Source organism: Somniosus microcephalus, chromosome 8 (assembly GCF_052327205.1).
Source record: "Somniosus microcephalus isolate GS21.2 chromosome 8, FLI_Smic_1.0, whole genome shotgun sequence".
Taxonomy (NCBI): domain Eukaryota; kingdom Metazoa; phylum Chordata; class Chondrichthyes; order Squaliformes; family Somniosidae; genus Somniosus; species Somniosus microcephalus.
Window position 1 is genome coordinate 182,830,181 of NC_140994.1, and position 22,899 is coordinate 182,853,079.

Sequence of the window (22,899 nt, forward strand, 5' to 3'; positions counted from 1 at the left end):
ATGGCAAATCCCCTTGCTTCGCCCCGCGGACCCTGATCAGCCCGTGATCCCTGGCTGTGCTCTGCGTGTTCTTCTCTTGATATTTGTCGACGCCGCTCAGTCTAGAACCCAGCTGTTTCTTACCCTCTCTCTCTCCGGTTTGCAGTATTTTTCCTCGACGCCGCTCGGTGATCAATCCCCGGCTGCACCCTGCTCTCTTCACCCTCTTTCTTACCCCGTCGACGCTGCCCAGCTCTCTCTCTCTGCCGTCGGTCGGCTCCAGCCGCCGCTGCTCGGGAAGGGTCTGCTCTGGACCTGTCGTCGGCTTCTTACTGCTCGTTGTGGCTGGGGAACCAAGCTTGGCTCTCCACAGCCTCCCCAGCGAAGTTGGATCTCTGCCTGACTGCTGGGCGGTTGCTCGCGGTCGACGCCCGTGTTCCTGGACTCGACTATTTTTTTTTTCAATGTTGCAGGTAGATTCGCATCAACACTCGTCGCCACTGTTAGATCCATGGTTCAGTGGATAAATAATTACACGGATGCTGTACATAAACAAACAACAGGTCTTTACTGGAGGAGGGTCATCTCTAGACTTGGGTACAGAGGCATGCGCACAGCTTATATATCGGTGTGGTCACTGCCGGTACTACAGTATACAGGAGCTGTAAAAAGTAGTTCTGACTTAAAGCACATACACTACAGACGTCATGGATGTAATGTAGTGAGAGTGGTTTCCTAGGTTGCTGAAATCACCTGCAAACTGCTGAAAGCAAATTCTCTGCAACAATGGTGTCAGCAAGAGCCTTTCCCTTAGGCAAGGAAGCAGGTGTACGTTGTGAGTATTTATGTGATTATTTCAACTCACACATTGGCCACTCACCTCTCACTTTGCTTTGACAGGTGAGTTTCAGGAAGCCCGTGAATCCTGTGCGCAACCAATAAAAGCTGAAGCCTCAGGTTAAAAAGCCTCTTAATAGTCTGTTAATGACCTCTTAAATAGTTGAATGAGGCCGCCCGCCTCTCCCGAGCTGGTCTCTGGTGCGCTGAAAAACGCGCCGGAGTTAAAGGCAGAAGTCGGAGCGATGAAGGCGTGTTCCCAACACACTGTCGATTTCAGTGCTTTTAACAGCCCACCCGCTCGCAAACCCACACTCATTTCAAAAGAAAAATTCCGGCAGTTCAGACTTTCCTTCTCACTACTGAACCATGTTACTGGCGGGATTCTCCCGATCATCAGATGGGATGTGGGCTTCAATTTAATTCCCATTATTTTCTCCATATTTAATCTTCAAAATAATTTCACCTTTTTAAATATTTTGATCATGTCCCCCTCAATTTTCTCCATTTTGGAGACAGTGCATATTGATCTTCCATTGTCCCTCTTCATCGTTTAATGATTTAAGTACTGGAGCCATCATTCCTGCTTTCATTGAACCGTTTCCAATTTCAGTATCTCTTTGTAAGTAAAGTAGCCAAAACTCTATTGCGCTGAAATCAAGCTCGACACTATTAGTAATGAATGCTACCTGTCTGCTATTTAATAAATATGTAATATGTTTAAAATCAATAGGTAATGCCTTCTTTTAAAATACATAGGATTTTAATACACTGTATACACATTAATGTGCTTATTATTAATATCGCACAATGAGTTTCAACTCCAGTATTTGGGCTCACCAATGTTTCATTTGCCTCTGCAACTACTTAGACTCTAATATTCGATTTGCCTTCACAATCACTTCTGTACAAAGTGACAACATCAATGTATTTAATTTTAAGTTTACAATTTTACGGTCATTTTAATTTTCACCAGCTTATTACAATTGTGATAATCTCATATCATCATCTAACATTACATTTATTGTGCAATTAAGACTTCTAATATTCCTTCTAATGATGAACATTTATCTGATTTTGATGTGTGTCTTGATCCCTTCTCGAATGCTTTTCTTGAGGTTCCCAAAGATCTTCAATAATGTTATCATCCACTACTTCCCTCTCTTCTACAATGCTCCTTAAATGTTACAGACAGGTACACATTTGAAAAATCCTCATAATTCCTTACCAGGATTCTGTATTTTATTGCTACCTAGATTATATAAAGTGTGTATTCATATACTTTTATGCATTATATATCACCCTTTCATGTTGGGCTGCTTGTGGCACTATGCTGCATTGATGCTGCAGGCTACGCTTATCTGTGCTCCTTTAGTGCTGAAGCGCTATTTGTTTCACCAGCAGCAACAAAGCAACCATCATATTCTCCTTCTCTTTGAGCCACAGATCTACTGGCGAGATTCCCAGGATCATCAAGTGGGACACAGACACTCCAATTAATTAATATTGTTTTCATCATTACATTACTTTTTAATTCATTCCTGGGATGTGGGCGTCGCTGGCAAGGCCAGCATTTATTGCGTATCCTTAATTGCCCTTGAGAAGGTGGTAGTGAGCTGCCTTCTTGAATCGCTGCAGTCTGCGTGTTGAAGTGCTGTTAGGGAGGGTGTTCCAGAATTTTGACCCAGTGATGATGAAGGAATGGGGATATATTTCCAAGTCAGGATGGTGTGTGACTTGGAGGTGAACTTGGAGGTGATGGTGTTCCCATGCACCTGCTGCCCTTGTCCTTCTAGGTGGGAGGTACTATCGAAGATACCTTGACGAGTTGCTGCACTGCATCTTGTAGATGGTATACACTGCAGCCATGGTGCGCCGGTGGTGGAGGGGGTGAATGTTTAAGGTGGTAAATGGGGTGCCAAACAAGTGGGCTGCTTTGCCCTGAATGGTGTCGAGCTTCTTGAGTGCTTTTGGAGCTGCACTCATCCAGGCAAATGGAGAGTATTCCATCACACTCCTGATTTGCCTTGTAGATGGTGCAAAGGCTTTGGGGAGTCAGGAGGTGAGACACTCGTCGCAGAATACCCAGCCTCTGACCTGTTCTTGTAGCCACAGTATTTATGTGGCTGGTGCAGTTAAGTTTCTGGTCAATGGTGACCCCCCACGATGTTGATAGTGGGGAATTCGGTGATGGTAATGCCGTTGAATGTCAAGGGGCTGTGGTTCGACTCTCTCTTGTTGGTGATAGTCATTGCCTGGCACTTGTGTGGTGCGAATGTTACCTGCCACTCATCAGCCCAAGCCTGAATGTCGTCCAGGTTTTGTTGCTTGTGGCTATGAACTGCTTCATTATCTGAGGAGTTGCAAATGGAACTGAACACTGTGCAATCATCAGCAAACATCCCCACTTCTGATCTTATGATAGAGGGAAAGTCATTGATGAAGCAGCTGAAGATGATTTGGCCTTGGACACTGCCCATCTGTCTATAAATTGGTGAGGGCACAATGCTCCCAACATATGTGCAATGTCTGTGTCACCTTCGCCACACTGGCAACATTTTGCATGAGGGATGATGCCTGCTACCTGGATGCCATGTAAGCTCAATGCAACAGCTTTCATTGTAAAAGCCTGTGGCCTAGAAATTCATTGTAGCCACTTTTGGGTCGGTAAAGTCGGGCGGCCGCTAAAGTTTGCGCCCGGCGCAAAATCGAGGCCACTTCTCCGATATTCATTAGCTTCGCCCTAAGAGTTTGCTCGAGCGCTAAAACTGGCGCTGGACGCCTCTCTTTAGGTGCTAAGCCGGAGGTGCTGAGCGAGAGCGCCGAGGCCGGGCGCAGCGCAGGTGCGGCCATCTCGTGATTGACAGCAGACACCCTGGCGCCGGCCAGCTCTTAAGGGGGAAGGTTCGACTTGGTTTGCTGCCACGCCCTGGATAGCGGAGCCCTCCAGCTAGGCCTGAACACTGCTGCTGGACCCAAATAGCGCCTGAAGCCATGCAGAAGGCCCGTGAACGAGCGCAGCGCTTCTCAGAGCTTGATCTGAGTGTGCTGGTTGGTGGTGTGGAGAAGAGGCGCCATCTTTTGTACCCGGACAATGGCAGGAAGGCGCCGGTCCGCGTCTACCGGAGAGCCTGGAGGCATGTCGCCAGCAAGGTGTCAGCCAACAGCGAGGTCCCCAGGACCGGTGTCCAATGCCGCAAAAAGTTTAATGACCTCACTCGGATTGTCAGGGTGAGTACCCTTTCCAGTGTCCTCCTCATCCTTGCATGTGCACCTCACATTATGGGCAAAGGGACCTGAAAGCCCTAATGGCCAGCCCTCATCCAGCAGCTATGGGACAGGCATGAACATCAATTGCACATTCTGCACTTAACACACTGGCCAAGCTATTCCACCATGGGAGGCAGTGCACACAAGATCAGGGCGACACACTGGCCAGGCTATTCCACCATGGGAGGCAGTGCACACAAGATCAGGGCTACACACTGTACTTAGAGGCCATCCTTTCTCTTGCAGGCCAAGCTGGCCAATAATAGGAAGAGCCGGACTGCGACCGGGGGAGGCCGACCCCAGATCCAGCCGCTCACCGAGCTGCAACATCGCGTGGAGTGCATCACGGGTGGCCGGGTGATTGGCCCCGTTGCATGTGGAGATGCCGACCCTGTTCTGGGCACCAATGGTAAGGACATCAACGTTTGGACCTCTCTCCTCCCACTTGCGCATCAGATCTACATCCTTTGCCACTGTCCGACCAATGCGCTGAATGCCACCACTCATGCATCCCTCGCCGACGCCCTCTCCTCACTCTAAAGCTACTCTTGTGCCTTCCTGCTTTCAGATGGTGAGGAGGAGGTCCCTGAAGTTGCCAGTGACAGCGCCTGAGAAGAGGAGGAGGAGGAGGAGCAAGAGGAAGGCGGCCCATCAGGGGAACCCTCATCCGCGGCAACCCATGCGAATGTAGGGGACACGTCTTCCCTGGAGGGGAGCGTGGCGGAAGTGTCGGAGGGGAGGGGAGCTCATGGGACCTGCGGCCTGCAGAAATGCGGGAGGGGGGTGGAAGCTCAGTGTCCTTCTCCCCAGAGGGGGGAAGGGTCGGAGGGGAGTCCAGTTGCTGGGCCCAGCGGCGTCCAGCAACGCAGGAAGGGTCGGCCAGCTCGGTGGCCTTCTCCCCAGAGGGAGAGTCCGGCCTCCAGTCCGGAGATGGTCTTCGCCGAGGAGATGGAACGCCTCGAGGACTTGTCCGCGGACTCGGAGCGCTGGCACATGGAGCTCATGGGGGTAGTGGCACGGTTGCCTGAGTCCATCGAGTCCCTCTCTCGGAGTGTCACCGACGTCGGGGCCTCACAGGCCATCAGTTTGGCGGAATTCAGGGCAGAGCAGGCAGCGAGCCGGGCGGCATTCGGGGCAGCTCAGGCAGCGAGTGGGCAGCTGATCAGTGGTGCCGTGCAGTCACTGGGTGCTCTGATGAGGTCACTGAACAGGTCAACACGGGCACTCACTGCTGCCACACTCGCTGTGTCAGCCAGGCATCGCCAGGGCACCCGGCGCGCTGCAGCAGCACAGCGGTCTGTCCCTCGGCAGATTGGTGCGCATGCTGCAGTGCTGGCCCGGGCGAGTGCCAGTGTCTCAGGCGACCAGCGAGCGCCTGCCATCCGCCAGCTTGCCCCCATTCCTCCAGCCGCCACTGCCACTCCCCCAGTGGAGCTGCCAGGAGCTGCTGCAGCGACTGATGCTGGCCAGCCACAGCTGCAGCATTCAACAGCCGCCCGCTCGACGGCCAGACCTCGACTAGGCCGACCCCCAAGGGCATCTGCCGTCACGACATGTGCCCCTCTGGAGCCTGCCCCCAGCCTTGCAGCAGCCAATGGCCTTACTTTGAGGAGGAGCAGCAGGGCGGGCAGGGGCCACACAAAGATGGCCAAGGCACAGCCCTAGCGGGCCAAAAAGTCGAATGTGTGGCCAGTTGTGTTTGTTTTTTGAGGCCGAGAATTGGATGTTTGTTTTTTGAGGCCGAGGATGTGATGTTTGTTTTTTACGAAGACCGAGGATGACGGCCATTTTAGTTGCACTGTTTTGTTAATCCTCTCCAGGTTGTGGGAGCGAGTAATGTGTTTGAGTGTTTTTTGGGGTCTTCGTCTGTTTTTGGTTTTCATGTGGGAAGGGCCCTGAGTTTGTACAATAAAGCATTTTATTTATTAACATTGTCCATGTTTGATCTTTGAAGTGTTTGCTGCCTTAACCGGCTGAGGGCTTGCGGAGCGGCTGCAATCATGTTCTTTCATTGGCACAAGCCATTCCCTGACAGGGGGCCTAGAAGTGACGTTCAATAAGCCGCCGATGGGCGGCCCTTGGACCTTCTGCCTCCCTCCTGGGCTGGTACTCCTCGTCCTCCTCCTCCTCATGCTCCTCCTGCTCCTCCTCCTGAGGTGGGGGTCCAACGTGAGGTGGCAGTGCCTGAGTCCTGCGGATAGCCAGGTTGTGCAGCATGCAGCAAACGACGACGAATTGGGAGACTCGCTCCTGCGAATACTGGAGGGCTCCCCCGGAGCGATCGAGACAGCAGAACCGTTGCTTGAGGACGCCGATTGTTTGTTCTGTGATGTTCCTAGTCGCTTGATGGCTCTCGTTGTATGCCTCTTCAGCAGGGGTCGTGGGCGCGCGGAGCGGGGTCATGAGCCAGGTACACAAAGGATAGCCTTTGTCTCCGATAAGCCATCCTCTTGGGTGAGGCTGTGCCTGGAACATGTCAGCCACAGTTGTCTGTCGCAGGATAAAGGCATCGTGGCTGCTGCCTGGAAAGCGGGCATTGACAGCTAGGATGCGCTGCCTGTGTTCACACACCAGCTGTACATTGAGGGAATGGTAGCCCTTCCGGTTGCGGTAATCCTCGGCATGCTCCAGAGGTGCCCGCAAAGCCACATGCGTGCAGTCAATGGTGCCCTGCACCATGAGGAAGCCCGCTATTCTTGCAAATCCCACTGCACGCTGCTGCTGCTTGTCCAGGGTCATGGGGAAGGAGATGAATTGATGTCTCCTTCTGAAAAGGGCTTCGGTCACCTGGCGGATGCAGCAATGCACGGCGAACTGGGAGATGTTAGCGATGTCCCCAGCAGCGGATTGGAAGGAGCTGGTGGCATAGAAGTTGAGAGCCACCGTCACCTTCACTGCCACCGACAGAGACGTCCTGCGCATCAGCTGTGGCTGCAGATCTCTGTGAAGCAGCTGGCAAATGTCTGCAACCACCTCCCTTCTGAATCGCAGCCTCCTAACACACATCGCGGCAGACATGGTCAGATAGGAGGACTGCTGGCGGTATACCCTGGGTAGGTAAGGCCTCAGTTGGCGACGCCTGTTGCCCCCTCTGCGTCTAGCCAGGGCTGCCACTCTCTCACGGCGTCTGTAAGCCCTTCTGGCATAAGGCTGAAAGTCAGCGTTGGCACCCAATGCAGCCCCCATTATATGCTGGCAAACACTGAGCTCTCAATGAAGGCAAAGATAATTGCTAAGCTCTGGCCTGAGCCAAAAATACCTGTCCTAGTGTTGGTCCAAACCAGTAAGCTCTCCTCCTTTGTCTCTCTCCAAAAAACCGTTGCACAAGAGTGAATGCTGCAAAATGGCTGGCCTTTATAGTGCAGGGTAAGTGCCCTTTAATTAGTGCTCCCCGCGGCCCGCCTCGGCTGTGTACCGTTCCACTTCACAGTCGTTAGGGCCGCCCGGCGCACAATGGGCCGGCGCGAGTGAAGTTCCGGTTCGGGGCACACAAAGGGCGTCGCACTAGTAAATGACGTCATGATCTGCACGCGCAGCAGGGCACGCGCTAAGACTTTGCGCCGGCGCTAAATGTGTACTGAATTTGGGGCGAGGCCTGTGTGTTTAAATAAGTTGAATTTGCCTTCCAATGTATCCACTTTCATAACTCTCTTCCCATTTTTGAGCCCTTTCCACTATCCATGCCTTCTGCACCTTTTCAATCATGTGCACTATCGAAACGTGACAGACAGGAAAATACCAACTCGTCCATCTAGCATTTCCAAACAGTCATGATGCCTTGTGCATCTTGATACAGACACACCCTACCCAACCGGTGCCACTAGATTAAAAACCTTGGCAAGTAGGGAAACCAAGTCTGATGAAAATTTTCTCCAACACTTTTAGGCAATCGAAAATATTCCAAGAGACCACATTGACTCTGATATTTATTACAGGCAACCTACCACTTGTATGAGGTGATCTCCACCTAGCCAGAAACACGCCCAGCTCTCTCTCTCGAAGGAATGCTGCGAATCAATTTTCACGCATGAACTGGCAACCTATTCTACAAGTCTACTATTTTCTAGGTAAAGAAGAACCACCTAACATCCAACCTAGCTTTGCCTTTACATAACTTGTAAGCGTGGCCCCCGGTTCCCCCCTAACCTACTTATAGAGTCATAGAGTCATAGAGTAATACAGCACGGATAGAGGCCCTTCGGCCCATCGTGTCCGCGCCGGCCATCAAGCCCTGTCTAATCTAATCCCATATTCCAGCATTTGGCCCGTAGCCTTGTATGCTATGGCATTTCAAGTGCACATCCAAATGCTTCTTAAATGTTGTGAGGGTTTCTGCCTCCACAACCCTTTCAGGCAGTGAGTTCCAGACTCCAACCACCCTCTGGGTGAAAAAGTTCTTTCTCAAATCCCCTCTAAACCTCCCGCCCTTTACCTTGAATCTATGCCCCCTAGTTATCGACCCCTCTACTAAGGGAAAAAGCTCCTCAGCATCCATCCTATCTATGCCCCTCATAATTTTGTACACCTCAATCATGTCCCCCCTCAGCCTCCTCAGCTCCAAGGAAAACAAACCCAACCTGCCCAGTCTCTCTTCATAGCTGAAGCGCTCCAGCCCTGGTAACATCCTGGTGAACCTCCTCTGCACCCTCTCTAACGCGATCACATCCTTCCTGTAGTGTGGCGACCAGAACTGCACACAATATTCCAGCTGTGGCCTAACCAGTGTTTTATACAGCTCCATCATAACCTCCTTGCTCTTATATTCAATGCCTCGGCTAATGAAGGCAAGTATCCCATATGCCTTTTTTACCACCTTATCCACCTGTTCCGCCGCCTTCAGGGATCTGTGTACTTGCACACCCAGATCCCTCTGACCCTCCGTCTTGCCTAGGGTCTTTCCATTCATTGTGTATTCCTTTGCCTTGTTAGTCCCCCCAAAGTGCATCACCTCGCACTTTTCCGGGTTAAATTCCATTTGCCACTGTTCCGCCCATCTGACCAACCCATCTATATCGTCCTGCAGACTGAGGCTACCCTCCTCGCTATTTACCACCCTACCAATTTTTGTATCATCCGCGAACTTACTGATCATACCCTTTACATTCATATCCAAGTCATTAATGTAGACCACAAACAGCAAGGGACCCAGCACCGATCCCTGTGGTACCCCACTGGCCACAGGCTTCCAGTCACAAAAACAACCTTCGACCATCACCCTCTGCCTTCTGCCACTAAGCCAGTTTTGTATCCAATGTGCCAAGGCACCCTGGATTCCATGGGCTCTTACCTTCTTGACCAGTCTCCTGTGCGGGACTTTATCGAAGGCCTTACTGAAATCCATGTATACCACATCCACTGCGTTACCCTCATCCACACACCTAGTCACCCCCTCAAAAAATTCAATCAAATTAGTCAGACATGATCTTCCCTTGACAAAGCCATGTTGACTATCCCTGATTAATCCTTGCCTCTCCAAGTGGAGACACATTTTGTCCCTCAGGATTTTTTCCAATAATTTTCCTACCACTGATGTTAGGCTCACTGGCCTGTAGTTCCCCGGTTTTTCCCTACTACCCTTCTTGAATAATGGTACTACATTAGCGGTTCTCCAGTCCTCTGGCACATCCCCTGTGGCCAGAGAGGTCCTGAATATATGTGTTAGAGCCCCCGCAATCTCCTCCTTTGCCTCACACAGCAGCCTGGGATACATTTCATCCGGGCCTGGGGATTTATCCATTTTTAGGCCAGCTAAAACCGCCAATACTTCCCCCCGCTCGATGTTAATATGTTCGAGCATATCACAGTCCCCCCGCCCTATTTCTATGTCTACATCGTCCTTCTCCATAGTGAAAACAGACGCAAAAAATTCATTCAGAACCCCTCCTACATCTTCCGGCTCCACACACAGATTGCCACTTTTGTCCCTAATGGGCCCTATTTTTTCCCTAGTTATCCTCTTACCCTTAATATACTTATAAAACATCTTCGGATTTTCCTTTATTTTGCTTGCCAGTGTTATTTCATGGCCCCTCCTTGATCTCCTAATTTCTTTTTTAAGTATCCCCCTGCACTTTTTGTACTCCTCTAGGGCTTCCTCCGTCTTTAGCCTTTTGTATCTACCAAAAGCCCTCCTTTTTTTCCTAATCCATTCCCGTATATCCCCTGACATCCAAGGTTCCCTGTGGTTTTTGGAACCACCCTTGACCTTTACGGGAACATGTTGCCATTGTATGTTCTCAATCTCCCTTCTGAAAGCCTCCCATTGCTCCGATGCGGATTTTCCTACAAGTAGCTGATCCCAGTCCATTTTGGCCAGATCCTGCCTTATCCTATTAAAATCGGCCTTCCCCCAATTTAGAACCTTTATTTCCGGCCCATCCCTGTCCTTTTCCATGGCCACCTTAAATCTTACCATATTATGGTCACTATCACCAAAGTGCTCACCTACTAGCACTTTTTCCACTTGGCCGGCCACATTCCCGAGAATTAGGTCCAGTACCGCCCCCTCTCTTGTAGGACTTTCTACATGCTGGCTCAAAAAGCTCTCCTGGATGCACTTTAAGAATTCTACACCCTCTGAGCCTTTCACACTCTGACTATCCCAGTTAATATTGGGGAAGTTGAAATCCCCCATTATTATTACCCTATTATTTGCACATTTCTCTGAGATTTGCCTACATATCTGTTCCTCTATCTCCCCCTGACTGTTTGGAGGCCTATAGTACACTCCCAGCAAAGTGCTTGCCCCCTTTTTGTTTTTAAGCTCCACCCATATGGCCTCATTAGAGGACCCTGCTAATATATCATCCCTCCTTACTGCAGTAATTGACTCCTTAATTAATATTGCGACACCCCCTCCTCTTATACCTCCCCCTCTGTCTCGCCTGAAGATTCTGTACCCCGGAATATTGAGCTGCCAGTCTTGCCCTTCCCTCAACCATGTCTCCGTGATAGCAACAATATCATACTCCCATGTGTTTATCAACACCTTCAGTTCATCCACCTTATTCGCAAGACTCCTTGCATTAAAATAGATGCCATCCAGCCTTGCCCTTATATATTTGCCCTGTCTACCAAGCTGACTTGTTTTTTTCTCTATAATTGGCAGCACATCCCCCCCTATTTCAGCTCCCCTCTGTATCCCATCCCCCTGCCAAGTTAGTTTAAACCCCCCCCAACAGTGCTAGCAAACCTCCCCGCAAGGATATTTGTCCCGCTCTGGTTCAGGTGCAACCCGTCCGACTTGTACAAGTCCCACCTTTCCCAGAAGCAGGCCCAGTGATCCAGGAAAGTAAAACCCTCCCCCCTACACCAACTCTTTAGCCACGCATTCATCTGCTCTATCCTCCCATTCCTATACTTACTAGCACGTGGCACTGGGAGTAATCCAGAGATTACAACCTTTGAGGTCCTGCTCTTTAATCTGTTACCTAGCTCCCTAAATTCTTGATGCAGGACCTCATCCCTCTTTTTACCTATGTCGTTGGTACCAATGTGGACCACGACCATTGCCTGTTCACCCTCCCCCTCCAGAATGCCCTGCAGCCGCTCAGTGACATCCTTGACCCTGGCACCAGGGAGGCAACAAACCATCCTGGATTCACGTCTACGGCCACAGAAACGCCTATCTGTTCCCCTTACTATAGAATCCCCTACCACTATTGCTCTCCCACTCTTTTTCCCCCCTTCCTGGGCAGCAGGATCACCCCCAGTGCCAGGAAGTTGGCTGCTGCTGCCTTCCCCTGGTGAGTCATCCCCCTCAACAGTATCCAAAGCGGTATACTTGTTTGAAAGGGGGATGCCCGCAGGGGTTCCCTGCACTACCTGCCTGCCTTTGTTGCTCCGCCTGATGGTCACCCCCTGTGCCGCCCTGCCCTGAGGCGTGAACAACTCGCTAAACGTGCTATCCACGAGCCTCTCAGCATCGCGCATGCTCCAAGTGGTCCACATAAATACAATCTAGTCCCTTCATTATTTTATTAACCTCAAGCAAATCACCCCTGAATCTACGCTTTTCTAAAGTGTACAGACCCAGCTCGTTGAGCCAATCCGGGTTTTAAACTGGCAATTAGTCTTGTGGCCCTCCTCTGCACCCTGTCTTGTTTTGCACACTTTGTACAAAATAATAAATTGCAGGACAACGGAGTATTACAGTTTAAACTCTTTTAACGAAGCATCAGGTCTGTAAGCTTTCTCAATCAATACAGCACCATGTGGACAAGATGGAGTCAGGACCCCTGGGTCTTCTAAACAATAGCAGTCCTTACAGATGCCTGCAGGCCAATGATAACTCAGCATGTGATCACATGTGAATATAATAGGTATTCCTTACAGATGCCTGCGGGCCAATGATAAATCAATATGCAAATGTTACATCCCCTTTCTTTTAAAAGAAAAATGTTATGCATTACTTTTGAATCTTTCTTCTGCATAATGTTCTCAGTAGCATCAACATATAAGTAAACTCAGCATTTAACTAGCACTGAAAACATCTCAACGTTTCAATAACGATGTACAGTTTTTTTTTTAGGGCAGCGATCCGCCTTCACCCTTTGGCAGTTCACAAATCAAGGATAACTCTAGGCTTGACCTCTCGTCGGAATGACGGTGTTGTTCCTTGGTGTTCAGGAGATGCCTGCGATTGCGGCGGTACACCTGTCCTTCTGGGGTGCAGACGTGATACGATCGCTCAGTGTCAGCTGGCTGGATGACGACTGCTGGCTTCCAGTAGTCATGCTCCTGGATTCTGATGGATTCTCCATTGTGCAGCGGCGGCAGTAGTCTAGCTGATCTGTCATAGGAGCTCTTTTGGTGTTGCTGTCTCTGTACACGTTTTGCATGCACTTGCTTGCAGCTGACGACCTGCCAGGGCCTGTCTGGGATATGGTGAGGTATCATGGGCTCTTTGACATTTGATGGGTGGCGTTCTAGACAAATGGAACATTTTCCGACAATGTCCTCAATGTGTTTGCACATTCTGGGCCAAAACATAATGTCATGTGCTCTTTGTTTGCATTTTTCCATGCCCATATGTCCAGCATGAATTTTTGTCAACATCTCTTCTCTGAGACTGGTAGGAATGATGATTTTCTCCTCTTTGAAGATGATTCCGTTGATTTGTGACAGTTCGTCTCTGTGGTTCCAGAATTCAGATATGCTCTGAGGGCATTTCCTCCTTTCCTCAGGCCATCCTTCATGTATGACTTTGCTCAGCAGTGTGAGTTGTGCATCTTTCTCTGTTCCTGCTCGGATCTCCTTCAGTTTTGAGTCACTCACAGGTAAGCTGTTGTACACCATGTGCACCTGCACATCCATGCCTTCACTGAGGCTGCTGTCCTGGTAGCTAAGAGACTTTTTGGAGAGTGTGTCTGCGACAGGAATGTCTCTGCCTGGACGGTGAATGATTGTGAAGTCATACTTCTGTAGCTGAAGGATCATTCTCTGTAGCCTTGGTGGGGCTGCGGCTAGTGGTTTCCTCATGATTGGCTCGAGGGGTTTGTGATCGGATTCCACAATGACTTGTCGGCCATAGACGTACTGGTGGAAACGCTTGCATCCAAACAGAATTGCATATAGCTCTTTCTCGATTTGAGCATAGTTGATTTCACTGTCTGTGAGAGATCTGGAAGCGTAGCCGATGGGCTTTCCTTCTTGCAGTAATACTGCGCCTAGTCCGTACTTTGACGCGTCCACTTGTAGTCTGAGCTCTTTGTTGGGGTCGAAGTAGGCAAGAACTGGTCCTGGTTCTCTGGTGATTAGGTCTTTCATTTTCTGAAATGCTGTGTCATGTTGTTTGTCCCACAGGAACTCATTGGATTGTTTGAGCAACTGACGCATGGGTGTGTTGATTTCGGAGAGGCTCGGGGCAAACTTGGCTAATTAGTTAACCATGCCTGGTACTGTCTCTAGCTCTGCGCGGTTCTTCGGCGGCTCCATCTTCTTGATGGCGGTGATTTTCTCTGGATCCAGCTTAATGCCATCAGTTGAGAGGCGATGCCTGAAATAACTGATCTCGGTGGATCCGATTATGCTTTTCTCGGGGTTGAGCCGGATACCTTTCTCCCGTGATCTTTGTAGCATCGCACGGAGGTTCCTGTCATGTTCCTCTCTATTCCTGCCATAGATGAGGATGTCATCTACGATTGCGACTACTCCGTCGAGGCCTTCATAGGTTTCATCGATCTTCCGCTGGAAATCATCCTGAGCTGAGATGAGACCAAATGGTAAACGCAGAAATCGGTAGCGTCCAAATGGTGTGTTGAACGTTGTTAGCATAGATGACTCTTCCGTGAGCACGATAGTCCAGTATCCTGATCGTGCTTCCATTACACTGAAGTAACGTGCTCCCACTAGCTTGGGTGTGATGTCATCTAGCATTGGTAGAGGGTAGTGAGGGTGTTTGATAGCCTTGTTCAAATCTCTGGGGTCGAGACAGACTCTGAGCTTGCCTGTACGTGGTTTCTCAACCACTACTAATGCGTTGACCCACTCTGTCGGTTCTGTTTCCTGGACGATGATTTCTGTATTCTCCATGCTCTGCAGCTCCTCCTTCAGGCGAGTACATAGAGCAAGGGGTATCCTTCTCAGTGGGCAAATCACAGGGGTTGCTGCTGGGTCAAGGTGAATAGTGCATTCACCTGGGATTGGCCAATTCCTTTGAAAACGTCAGCAAACTCCTCCATGACTGTCTGCTTCTCAACTGGTGCTGTCAGTGATAGCACTAGCTTGACGAGGTCCATGTCGAAACATGCCTTTAGACCTAGCACTGGAGGTGCTCGAGTGTCAATAATGTAAAAGTTCAACATCATGTCGCTTTCTTTGTACTTGCATTTCATCACGCATGTGCCTTTTACAATGAGCTGCTCACCCCCATAGCCGGTCAGTCTGCGTGAGGTGGGCTGTAGCTCACACTCATCCTTCAAGCTGTGATACTAACTCAGAGGAATTACATTAACCTGAGGTCCAGTGTCTAGTTTAAACTTAAGCTCTGTGCCCTGTTTTCCTTTCTCAATATCAGCATAGGCTTGCTCAGTCTCTGAAATCTGTTTTTTCTGTGACACCGAATCAATAAACAGTTCCTCTGCATTTGGCTCTCTATCTGGCATTTGGCTGTCACTCACTGTGTGTACTGCTTTTCCGAAAACAGTCTTGCAAACTTTAGAAAAGTGGTTCCGTTTACCACATTTAGTACATTGCCTTCCTTTGGCAGGGCAGTACTCCTTTTCTCCATGCCAGTTGTTTCCACAATATCCACAGTTTTTGAAGCGTTTTATGTCTGTGTCGCCCATTTTTAGAACTCTCGCTGTTCTTTCTGTTCTGAAACACGCTCTCTGGGCAGTGTTCTTTGGTGTGTAGCTATTAACTGCGTGCACTGTCTGTACACTCGAGCTGCTCGTGGCGCCAGTTATGGTTTTCAACTGTGCTTGGGTTATCTCGTGCGATCTAGCTATGTCTATAGCTTTGTCCAGCGTTAGCCCGGACCCAACATTCAAAAGTTTCTCTCTCACTTTAGCTGAATGTATTCCAAACACGATGCGGTCTCTGACCATCTCATCTTTATCTGCATATGCACAGTCTTTTACCAGTAGTTTTAACTCAGTCACGAACTGTTCAAACGGCTCACTAGCTCCTTGTACTTTCTCCTGAAACTTGTACCTAGCGAACATCGTATTTGTCTTGGGCATCACATATGCTTCAAAACGGTCAAAATAACTTTTCAGTACCTTTGCTTCATCCGCGGTGGGAGACCATGTGTTAAAAATGTCTCTCCCTTTTTCTCCGACCCACAGGAGTAGATAGCTGCATCTTTCTTCCTCCCCTTTGCTTTTCAATGGACCCGAGAACATCAATTCCACGTGTTGCTTGAACTTGCACCATTCTCTATGTAAGTTCAAAGATCCCCAATTCATTCGAGGTAAGAGAGCTCCAACGATGTCCATTTCAAATCCCTGTTCTGACACCATGTCTTGTTTTGCACACTTTGTACAAAATAATAAATTGCAGGACAACGGAGTATTACAGTTTAAACTCTTTTAATGAAGCATCAGGTCTGTAAGCTTTCTCAATCAATACAGCACTGTGTTGACAAGATGGAGTCAGGACCCCTGGGTCTTCTAAACAATAGCAGTCCTTACAGATGCCTGCAGGCCAATGACAACTCAGCATGTGATCACATGTGAATATAATAGGTATTCCTTACAGATGCCTGCAGGCCACTGATAAATCAATATGCAAATGTTACACACCCTTTCCAGAGCCTTAATATCTTCCACCATTCGAGAAGACCAAAATATGATATAGTATTGTAACCGAGGCCTAACCAACGTCTTGTACAAGGGCAAGATGGTATATTTTGTTTTGTGATAAACACTGTATTCATTACTTTCTCAAACTGGTTCTCCCATGAAAGGATCTGTCTGGGCCTAGGATTGCAGAGTCATGGATACATTGACATAGAAGTTAGTCACTCGGCCTACTGTGCCTCTGCTGATGCAACCCTCCCTCCAGCCCCAACCAAAGATATCTACTCTAATTCCATTACCTAAGTGTTTTCCTATATCCTTTAATATTTCTCTATTTCAGTGTTTATCTAATTCTACCTTAAGGTTGCAATTGACTCCGCTTTAGCACTCACTTTCGGTAAAGCGTTCCATACCCTAATAATCCTTTGAGTAAATACATTTCTAACAACATCCTTTGTTCTTCTATCACTAATTCTGCGTTTATCAAATCAAATCAAATCAACTTTTATTGTCATTGTTAGTGCACAAGTGCAGTACAACGAAATGTAGGCTTGCGGCTCCCGAGAGTGTACATTTGGATTAAGACATTTAAACATTCAACATACATTTGGCTTGTAGTATATTAACATAAATATAACCATAATAAAGTGCATTGGCAGATGTGCAGGCTTTAGAGTTTATTTGTTTGTTACCAATTCACTGGCCACTGAGAATAACCTTTCGCTAAATACCCTCTCAAGTCCTTTCATCGTTTTGAAGACTTCTACTAAATGACTTCTTAATCTTCCATGCTCCAGTAAATTTGGCTCTAATTAATTTTAAGGGGGAGAAATTTGGTATCGCCCTGTTTGGGGTGCAATTATTGGCCGGGCGCAAAGTTTAGCGCCTGGCGTTAATTATCGCCTCTGACTGCAAACTTGGCTTCTATCGTCTCTGGAGGTGATTGGAGCACTAAATCAGGCGCTACACACCTCTCTTAAGGCGCTAACGCTGAGGAGTGAAGTGCTACCTCAGAGCATTGGCGGAGCTCATGTGATGTCAGTCAGCAATGGAACACAGACACAATGGCACCGGCCAGTTCTTAAAGGGGAGGGTCGATCTTGCTCTCCATCCACACCCTGCTCATTGCAGCCTTGAATCTCGGCCTGGAGAGATCTGTACATCAAATCTGCTGGAAACAACAATGGAGAGGCCCAGGGAAAGAATTCAGAGTGCAGCCCCCATAGTCTCTTCTAAATCGATGCAAGGAAGGTCATATCAAAATGAACCTGTAAAGTGCTGCTCAGTACCCAAAACTCCTTCACACAGCATTGAATCTCTCCAGAAGTCTCTCTCTCTCTCTCTCAGAATGCGTGGTGCAAAAATGTCACTGACAAAACAGGCAGGAAGCAGCCGCCTTTAAATAGTGCTCCCCCAGTCCCTTCCCGACTGCAAAACGTTCCCCTCACCCTGTCGTTGCTGGTGACAGGTGGAAAGGCAGGGGGCGCCACTCAATATCTAGTACGGGCGCTACTGGGGCGTTGCACACTCGACTGATGTCATGATCTGCGGGCGCAGGAGATCGTGGTGGTAGTGTTTAGCGCCGCCGCAAAATGTCTGCCTAATTTTGCGAGTGGCGCAAACATTTGCCATGCCCAGGCGCTAGTTGCTTTGCCTCCCATTAGCGCCCTCTTAGGGCGCTAACAGGAAGCACAAAGCAGCCGAATTTTTCCCCCTAAGTCTCTTATCATAACTACTCCTCTCATCCTTGGTAAATCTACATTTTGGCTTTTCCATGCTTTTGATGTCCTTTACAGAAGGAGGTGCCCAAAACAACATTCAATAGTCTAACTTTGCTCTGATCAATGACTTGCACAGATTCATCATCACCTCTGCTTCTGTTTTCCATACTCCTATATGTAACCCAGAATCATATTTACCCTTTCAATGGATTTTCTATCTGCAATCCCACTTTTAACAATCTATGTACTTTCACATCTAAATCCCTCTATTCCACCCTGCAGGGAGATTTATATAATTCAAGGTATAGTTCCACTTAGATTAAAATGTACTGCTTCACATTTATTTATTTTAAGTTACATTACAGTATATCTGCCCATTCTCGTAACCTGTCGGTTTCCTGCAGGGAAAGATTGTTTGTCAGATGACAATTTTTTTGTATCCCGCCTCGGAGTGCAGGAAGACATGCAATTCGATCCTCCCCAGATATGGGAACAGCATTCAATTCTTTGAGAGACTTGAGATCTATAGATAGTTGAGGGGAGACCAGGTATTGGCATGAAAGAGGACACTGAGCTTCTTTGAGGCAAGTTTAGCAAAGATGATGTGGGAGTTCCAATTTAGTTCTGAGAAACTAATGAGTTCAAGAACATTGGGCCAGAATTTGCTGTCAAAATAATGACAAGACTAATGGCGCTCATTATGGGTCAATGGTACAGCGACTTCAGCCAAGGAGTGGTTAAATGTCAATATCCACAAGTTGCTGTAAATTCGTTTCGTGAAAGCGGCATTTCGCCCTTAGCCGCCATTTTTTTTAGGCATTTGCTGTATTTGCCCATTAAACTTGTCACAGATAGATAAGTCTTGGAATTATAATGATATAATAAGTGATAATGACTGCCAATCAACCTCTCTGGCACAGAAAATTAACTATTACAAGTGTGGAGTCTCATTCCTTCAGGTTTTGAATTTTTTGGGGAGATTTTAAAAATGGCAAGTTTTTTTTCATATTTTTCCTTTCTATCTCTTTTTTTCCTCTCTCTCTCTTAATCTAATCTTTCTTTCCCTCTCTTTATTTCTCTTTCTGTACCTGATTTGACATTGAATTTATCCTCCTTCTCAGGGCACGGAGCAGGCGTTCACTGGTGAGCATAAAACATTCTGCCCATTTCAAGGCAACCTAGATAGGTATTAGGGGTGGGAATTAAAAGGGGATTTTGTTAAATTGTAATTTTAGTCAATTTTCCCTCGATGTGTCCATTTCTCCTCCCCTATTAAGTAAAAGTGCTGGATTAAGTAAAGGTGTCCTGTATTAAGCAAAAGTGCTATATTAAGCAAAGGTGTGCTGTATTAAGCAAAAGTTTGCTGTATTAAGCAAAGGTGTGCTGTATTAAGTAAAAGTGTGCTGTATTAAGCAAAGGTGTGCTGTATTAAGCAAAGGTGTGCTGTATTAAGCAAAGGTGTGCTGTATTAAGTAAAGTGTGCTGTATTCAATATTTTCAATTTATTTCTTTTTATTTCAATAAATACTGGTCTTCTTTGCACCCAACCATGAGTCTTGTTTTGTCTACATCGCTACTGAAATAAGTCCGGCGGTCAGAACCAGAAAAGGGGTGCGATTCGAAACCGCACGGGGCTCTGGAGCAGCTCAGATACTTCTGACTGGCCAGAGACAATAACCCCAGTATAACCCCACAAACGCCCCCTGTTTCTACAAAATCATTGATATAGATTGTGAATAGCTCGGGCCCAAGCACCGATCCTTGCGGTACGCCATTAGTCACAGCCTGCCATCCTGAATAAGACCCGTTTATCCCTACTCTTTGTTTTCTGTCTGTTAATCAATTCTCAATCCATGCTAGTATATTACCCCCAATTCCATGTGTCCTAATTTTGTTCACCAATCTCTTGTATGGGACCTTATCGAAGGTCTTCTGAAAATCCAAATACACCACAACTACCGGTTCCCCTTTGTCTACTCCACTAGTTATATCCTCAAAGAACTCCAATAGGTTTGTCAAACAGGAGTTCCTTTCATAAATCCATGTTGACTCTGCCCAATCTTACTATTAGTTTCTAAGTGCCCAGTTATTGCATCCTTTATAATAGATTCCAGCATTTTCCCAACTTTTCAGAAAAATTTCAGAAAAATACACCATCCTATGAACAGATTTCTAATATTATTAAAACATGACATACTGAGTTTAAAAATCTAAAAAGCCTCAATGACACAAGCTGTCAATACAGGCTTCTGAGATAAGTTGGAGTGTCAAAACAAAAGTTGTAAACACCACACAAGCTTTTGAAATGCGAATTGATTGTTAATACTGAGACAAAGCCCCTATTGAAGAAGCAAAGGCTTGCTTCCAAGGAGTCTGCAGTTTGGAACCAACACAATAGCTATACCCAGTTTAAAGTGTTAAAAACTAACACTTTGGACAGAAACACAGAACATTAAAAAAACATGTGCCTTTGTAAAAGTAACATCCAATGAAAGACAGGAAACATGAGTCGGTAAGATAACCAACTAAGATGGCTAGGAAAACAAACACCCTGGTTGAAGTGGTTTTGATTTACATATTGTTAAAGGTACAAATCAGAAGATTTTGAAAATATGACTTCAATAGATGACACCAAGCAATCACATGGTTTTTGTATTGAAAATGAAACAGTTAGGAGACACAACGTCTGATTATAACCAGTTAAGCCAATATTAAGAATTGAATTGAAGGACTTCATAAGAATGGCATCAAAGAGATAAATCTGTCATAACCATTTTTTATGATAAGTTTTTGAAACACCTACACAGCAGACAGGATTCTGAAAGTTAACAGCTGAATTGACTGTAAGATTAGAAAGAATTCAACAGAAGATGACGAGAGATAATTAGCTTACATCAGCAGAAAACTTCAAAGAACAAACCACTAAAAAAGTGTATAAAAATAGAGCTTTCAAATAGAAAGTCAGAAGTTGCTGGAAGGGGAAAGCGATTCTCAACTTCAGAGGCAGGCTCTGTAAGTTTTTAACTCTTTGAGTCTTGGGTATCAAGAGGTACTCTTATTTGATTTTGGTGGATATTCTGGATTAGAAACAATAAGAAATGTAAAAATGTACGAAGTTAAGATTTGAGAATAATGACCTCCGAGAATAAGAAATGTAAGCTATTTGTATTTTGAACTGTTAAAGTCACGATTGACTCACAAGCTGTTAACTGTATGTCGGCTCTTAAATAAATCTATATATTTTTAGAATTGTCTCAAATAGTATTTCTGTATCAAACTCGCAAACTCAATCTCTGTACACTCCTTTGTGAGGAGTTGCAGAATTCTGGGGGGGCTTTCCGGACACTCATAATATCCGGAAGGTTACAGTCTAGTTCAACTTATTAAAAGTGCTATCTGGAAGATGGTAACATCTTCAAGTCATTCCTTTCCTTTAGAAAGAGATAGCCTGGACCTTTAGACCCAATTAAGCATCTTATAGAATTTGGCTATCTCTAACTTTAGTTGAAGGTGAACGTCTGGGGAATACGCCTGATCTGGGGTAGACCGAAAAGGGCTAGGACTAATAATTTTCCCTTCACACTATCCCAATGGCCACCTCTTTCAAAACCCTAGGATGTAGGTCATCCGGTCCCTGAGATTTATCGACTTTTAGTCCCATTAATTTTGCTAGTACAGTTTTTTTACAAATAATTTCTTTCAGTTCCTCATTCTCGCCACACCCTTGGTTTTCTTGTATTTCTGGGAGGTTTTTTGTGTCTTCCTCCGTGAAGACAGAAACAAAGTATTTATTTAAATTCTCTGCCATTTCCTCATTCCCCATTATAAATTCTCCCGTCTCTGACTGTAAAGGACCTACATTTACCTTCGCCAGTCTTTTCCTTTTCACATACATATAGAAGCTTTAACAATCCATTTTTATATTTTTCGCTAGTTTGTGCTCATATTCCATTTTCCCTTTCTTTATCAATTTCTTTGTCCCCCTTTGCTGATTTCTAAAGGGATCCTAATCCTCAGGCTGACCGCTTTTTCTGGCAACTTTATAAGCTTCCTCCTTTGACTTAATACTAGCATTAATTTCGTTTGTTAGCCATGGTTGGATCACTTTTTCTTTTGAGTTTTTATGCCCTAGAGGAATATATGTTTGTTGCAAATTATGCATTATTTCCTTGAATGTTAGCCATTGTATGTCCACCTTCATACCTTTTAGTGTAGTCTCCCAATCTACCATGGCCAACTTGTCACTCATACCCTTGTAGTTTCCTCTGTTTAGATTGAAGACCTTAGTTTCAGATTGGACTACATCACTCTCAAACTTAATATAAAATTCAATCATATTATGGTGACTTGTCCCTAAAGGCCCCTTTACCATAAGATTATTGATTAGCCCTTTCTCATTACACAGTACCAGCTCCAGAATAACCTGTTCCCTGGTGGTCCCTCCACATACTGATCCAGGAAACCATCTCGCATGCATTCCAAGAATTTGTCCCCCACACCATTAGTGTTAATTTGACTTGCCCAGTCAATATGTAGATTAAAGTCCCCCATGATTACCGTATTGCCATTGTTACATGCACTTCTAATCTCTTGATTGATACTGTGCCCTACATTTTCACTGCTGTTTGGTGGCCTATACACAACTCCCACCAATATTTTCCACCTTTTGCTGTTTCTTAGCTCCACCCAAACTGATTCCAGTTCTACATCACGATCTGCCGAGCCAAGATCTTTTATCTCTACCATACTGATCTCGTCCATTAATAACAGCGCTACGCCACCTCTTTTTGCTTTTTGCCTGTCCTTCCTAAGTGTCTGTGTATAATAAGATACAGACTGCAGGAGAACGG